A 6,551-nucleotide genomic window follows, 5' to 3' on the forward strand; every position below is an offset into this window, starting at 1 on the left:
TTAAAAATAAAAAAATCGATGCATGTTTTTTTATTATTGCGTCCCGATTTATTAATTTTTTATTTTTTATTTGTTTATTTTTAAATATAAAGTTTATAAACTATATTTTCATCTTTATTGTTTTTATTTATAAAATTTGGTTAGAAATTCAATTAATGTAACAAATACCAATCATTAGTTTAATTTCAAAAAAATAAAAATTGAAATGGTGGAGTTTTAATTGCTAATATATATATATATTAGTTGAACTATTTTAGCTTCTGTAGTTCAACAATATGACACTTTTTAGTCAACAATATAGTAGTTTGCATTTTATACAATAAAACCGGTATTTAAGGTCTTGTTTGATCAATTTCAATTTAAATTATTTTTTTCATTTATATTTACTTTTCTGTAATTTTCATAGTGTGGTTTTTACATTTTTCTTGAATAAACATATTTGATTTCTTAATTAAATTCGAAGAAAACAAGTTATTCAAAATTATTTTAAAATTTTTAAATTTGACTTATTTTTTTTGGAAGATATAGGTAAAAATTGGACAATAAACAAACTTCAGAAAACGATAATAAAAAGGGAATTTTTAAAAATAGAAAAATAAAAGAAATTGTTTACACAAAATAGTAAAATTTAATCGTCTTCTCCCTTCTCCATCTTCCCCCTTTTCCTTCTCCTTCTCCTTCTTCTTATTCTTTAGTCCGATCTCGGTCTCTCTCTCTAACCCACCCATTTTCTTCTTTTTCTTCCGTCTGATCTCGGTCTCTCTCTTTAACCCACGCACTCTAACATTCAACGGTCATTTATCTCCCCCCTTCAATCTTTATCTGCTTTCCTCTCCTCCCTCGGCATTGTCATCATTCCCTTTCAATAACAACAAAACACCAAAAACCCATTAAGCCATTATACTCAAAAAAATAGAGTAGCAAGATTTTCATACATTGTCTGATTTCTTTATTTGTCTTCTTTCTTTCGAACATGTTTTATAAAATATTTCTAATTTACAATAATCCATCGAGCTTCTTTTAGTGGATTGAGTCAGAACTGGAGACCCATTGAAGGCTTTTCCCATTGTGGCCCACTTTTGGTTTCTAATTGATCTTTAGAAGGGGGATTTTATTATTGCTCTCATAATTTCTCAATATTTTAATAAAAATTGAAATTTTCTTAGTTACTTGCATCACCCAATTGTTTCTTTGGGACTCTTTTTCCTAAATGTTGTATGAGATTTGTTTGAATGAGATTGTATGGATCGTTGTCAAGCTCTATTTGTGATTTTGATATCAATTTTTTTTTGTTGGGTTTACTAAGGGATGTCTAGTCTTTTTTCAAAGGTCGGTGAGCCGATTTTTCTCTCTCTACCCAATTCACTCTCTCTTCCTCTAACTCTTAGATTCGTGCAATCCAATCCTTATCGCCGCCAGGACTAGTGTTTGTCGGATTTTTGGTCGTTGGGGATAAGATATTAGACATTTTGGGTTAATTTTGCTTTGTTCTTGAACATCCATTAAGTTTTGGTGTTAAAATTGATTAGGTTTGAGTTTTGTTACTTTTAGATAGTTGTGATAGACATAGTTATCAATGTCTATCACATATAGATATTGTTATCAATGTCTATCACAGATAGACATTGGAAGTCTATCATTGATAGAGACTGATAAAAGTCTATCGAATTGATTGAAGTCTATCAGTGATATTATCAGTGATAAAAACTGATACAAGTCTAGGTCTATCACTGATAGATGCCGATAGAAGTTCATCAATGACTATAAGTGATAGAAACTGATAAAAGTCTATCATTAATAGAGATTGATAGAAGTCTATCATTGATAGAGGTTAATAGAAGTCTATCAACTATGAAGCACAAATACTTCGTGTGAGGCAAAAAATTCGTATCAGACACGTCTCAGATATTGATACTTTCATATACTTCCCAGATACGTATTTGACATGCGATTTGATGTATCTATTTCTACGCGTACCTTTTTTTAGAGAAAAAAGACAAACAACTCATCTAATCTTTCCCAATCTAAAACTAGGCAACATATTTAAAAAGTTCACTACTTGAGTCCACAACTAAAAGGAAAAAAACAAATAAAAGACCAAACCCTATAATCATCTAATCCTCATCTTCACATTTGAGTCCCCACAAAGTCCACCAAAATACAAACCATTTGAATATCTTCAACAATTAAATGAAGAAGTTATTCGTTTATCTTCATATTTATCCCTCTAATCTTCTTATTCCTTGTAATACGAGTCAATTTTTTATTGCATTTTATTAATTATTGTACTTCAAAATCTTAGATGTTGTTTTTTATTATTTTTTTTGTATTATATTTTGTACTATTGTTATTAACTTGTATGCTAAATTTATCTATATCCTAGATTTTTCTAAGAAAAAGAAAATGAATCTTCAACATATTAGTATCTTCGTTTTTAGAAATATATATATATTAAAAAAATATATAAAAAATGACGTATCCTTAGACGTATATGTATCTTAGTTTTTTAGAAATTGACGAATTGTCGTATTCGATCGTATCCGTATCGTGTAACAGTATCTATGTCTGTATTTCATAGTCTATCAATGTCCATAAGTGAGAAACTGATAGAAGTCTATCATTGATATTATACCAATAGAAACTGATAGAAATTTATCATTTTTTTTATTTTTGTAAATAGTTTGACATTTTTTTTCTATATGTAAAAATTTCCCTAATCAAAACATAGAAGTTCTAAAAACACGATGATATAATAATTTTAAATATTTTTGCAGAGATTTTTTTACTACATATATAAAAAACCATCACAAGAAGTTTTAGAATATACTTTTAAGTTTTATTTAATAAAAAAATAATTCTACAAAAATCTAAAAAGTAAATTAAAGTGGTACCTATAATCCCAATTTTAAAAATTTTAAAACCAAGAGTTAAATAGTTATCTTAAAGAATGTCATTTTTGGACAACATGTGGTGGAGAGATCGAAACTCGAACATGAAGATTGATACAAATTCATGTTATGTGCATTAGAAAAATTATAGTACTATTGAAGTATATAGTACTTTTATTCATTATTTGACATGTCATCAATTGATTTATTAATTTACTATTCCTTTATTTCGTAGATCTTACATAGTTTTTACATGTTACTTTTGTGGCTAGCAATAAATGGAATAGTATGAAATTTTGTTTGCACTATAAATTTTCTCGACATACTTGGCATTTAAAATTTATCAAATGTGACTTTAAGTCATTGAATGTATAAAATTTACTTTAATTATATTTATAATTTGTTAAAAGAAATAAATCAAACAAGATTTCAACTCAGGTACGGAAATAACTTCCTCATCACGTCTTAGTTTTTTCCTTTTTTTCTTCCAAGTGATATTTTTACAACATATATAACATTTATTTCCTTAGAAAATACAAATATATAACAATTAACAAAACATCCTAAGAATTTTTTAAATGCTTTTAATTAATAAAAATAATCTATGGCGAATTCTTCAGAAAAAAAGTCATTTAAGCTATAAATGTTACTTAAATTATATTTATTTAATTTGTTAAAAAAACATAGAAAAGAAAATTTTAAATCGCATATGGAAATAACTTCTTCATCACGTCTTAGTTTTGTTTTGTTTTGTTTTTTTTAAATGTCTTTCATTTAATGAATTATCTTTGTGAATATTGTCCTTTAATTGGGAAAAAAAAGGTTATTTGTGAGTATAGATGTGGATTGCTATTGCTATTAAATAGATTTTTCAAGGAGGAATGATCTAAAACGGTCTCTTTTAAAATTGGTTAACATAAAAACACGATCACTCTCAATAATTCATATTTTATATCTGTTGAATTTATGGTTAACAATCCATATTTTATACATGTTGACTATCGATCATAAGGTGAAACTCCAACTCTCATATTATTGAACTACAAAAAATAGTCTTTCAATTACAATACCCAATATATGTAGTGAATGTTGTACAAGATTATAACCAAACAATCAGGATCTCCTCAAATTTTGTGATTAAGGATAAATGAAATAAGAATTAATGGATGTGGGTTATGCTTTGGAGAGCAAATAGATAAGGAAAAAGATAAAGTAAATACTATAAAAAGATTATGAGAAAAAAAAATTCAAAACCATTTCAGCATTTGAGGAAATAACACATGCAAACAGCCGACTCAACTAAACTCATGCACAACCCAGTGGTGTGGCTCATATGCATACACATCCTGCATTTTCAACCACATAAAGGTTAAATTGTGCGATCAAGCTATGATCACAATTTACCCTAATCAACAGTTGGCAATATGAGTGGAATTCAACGACTATTCAATCCTCTTTAATTTTAGGAATTTGAGCAATTAAATATATATTTCTATGACTAATTTATAACCACTCTTCAAGGAACTTAAACAAAACAATTTGGAAGTGACAATTTTTCAAAAATTCCTCCAAGAGATTGAAGCTTGATAATTTGAGGAGTATTGGCTGCCTTTTATAAATTACATCACAGGGCTAGAATTTTATCCCAAATCTAATTGGAAATCGTTTTCAACCGGGAGATTTGATTTGCAAACCAATGATTTATGCAATTTCTATCGGTTAGGCCCAAATTATTTTTTATGGGTACATGCAACTAGCTGATATATGTATATTTTTTTTACCATTTATAGAAAAACATATAAGTTTCCTTTGTTTTTATGAATAAACACATGAATTCGCCACAATAAACTTATGTTTTAAACCTAAATAACTAACACATAAATATGAAAATTATCCAATATTTTAAAAAGTTTTAAACACTCGGGGTTATTTGGGACTCCGCTACAGTGACATTACTTTACAACTAGAGATTGTTTAGCTCACCAACTTTGATGAATTTGTAGAAGACAAACAACTGACATAATAGCTCAAAATAGAGATTAAAAGAGAGAGAAGATGGCACAAAGTTTTATAATGGTTCGACATAGAGTCTACATCCACTTTGGATCAGATAGATATTTTTATTATTCTGTTGAATATCAATTATTTCAGATTACATTCAAAATGAGAATGAGAAGCTAATATATGTAGAGAAGCTCTGGAGTCTTCATGCCAAGTTGACCAATCGGTCGTTAGCTAAAATAAAAAAGATAACAACTAAAATGGTTGAGCATAAAACAAATGCACATGCTAATGGCATGCTCATAAAAAACTAAGGCCCAAATCAAACGTGAGTCAAAGATTAGTGAGTCACAATGAAGGAATAAATCCAACAAATCACCTTTTTGATAAACTTTCCATCATAATGAAAGAAAAAAACAGAACAACTCTGATTCACCAAAATTCCAAATTCTGAAAACAACTTCAGCAGTCTCTGAAAAAGCTATAGAGATAATCAAACATGTCATTAGCAACAACCTTAGTCATCACATCTGTGGGATTATGTGAAGCATTAACCTTTAACAAACCTAACTTCCCATCTTGAACCACTTCTCTAACGTAATGGAACCTCACATCAATGTGCTTTTTTCTATCATGGAAAGTGAGATTTTCAGAGATGGCAAGTGCACTTTGATTATCACAAAACAATTTGACAAAACATAATGTGTGAGATATTTTGGAAATTAAGCCCTTAACAACATAGATTCTTTGACAGCTTATGCCAAAGCCATATATTCTGCCTCAGTGGAAGACAAGGTTACCACTATTTGAAGAGTAGATTTCTAGTACACAATATTGCCGAACAACATAAAAACATAACCTGTGAGGGATTGTCTCTTATCAAGACCAACAACATAATCAAAATCAACATATGTTGCACTCTTGAATGATGTAATGATATGATAGCCTTATGTCGTGCTTTGAATTCTAAATGAGATGAATAATTTACTTTGAATGTAATGTTTTCCTATTTAAGCCTAAGTACAATAAATAAGGTAGTCTCGATAAGGTCCGAGGTCGAACTCAAGGACATATGATTAAAATGCGATGAAATGATTGTTTGATCTTAATGCAGTGGGCTGTTTTCAAGTATGTGATGAAAATGTTGTTTCCTAACTAATGAGTTACTTACAAGTACAGTGGAGTGGATGATGATGAGTGTATGAATGGTGATACGCCAAATGATGATGAATGTGTGATGACAATTACATTCACTATATGAAGTAATGTGCATTAAAAATGGAGAAAAAGTCAATAACTAGATAGGATTTGAGGAAGATCCACTAACATTTTCCTAAGCAGCGCATAAGTCATGCATTTGTGTTATAAACTCATAACGTAATGAACTTCATCTCTCAGTGTTTTGAGCCACAATGTCATATATCTATGATGCATTCGATGAGTTTTAATTGCAATATATTAACTTTATCTCTAAAGTTACTTCTATCCTCGTTTAACGAGTTCCACAATCACATAATCTCTCAATTAATTTGAACAATTCAAATTAATCCAAAAATTGATTCTCATTAATTCCCGTTGAGCTACAGAGGGGACCTCATAGACTTATAGCTTGAAGCTCCAACGGTACGTGAATATTAATTAAACTTCTTTAATTAAATTATT

This window comes from Benincasa hispida, chromosome 4 (assembly GCF_027475165.1).
Source record: "Benincasa hispida cultivar pf3 chromosome 4, pf3_genome.v1.1, whole genome shotgun sequence".
NCBI lineage: Eukaryota > Viridiplantae > Streptophyta > Magnoliopsida > Cucurbitales > Cucurbitaceae > Benincasa > Benincasa hispida.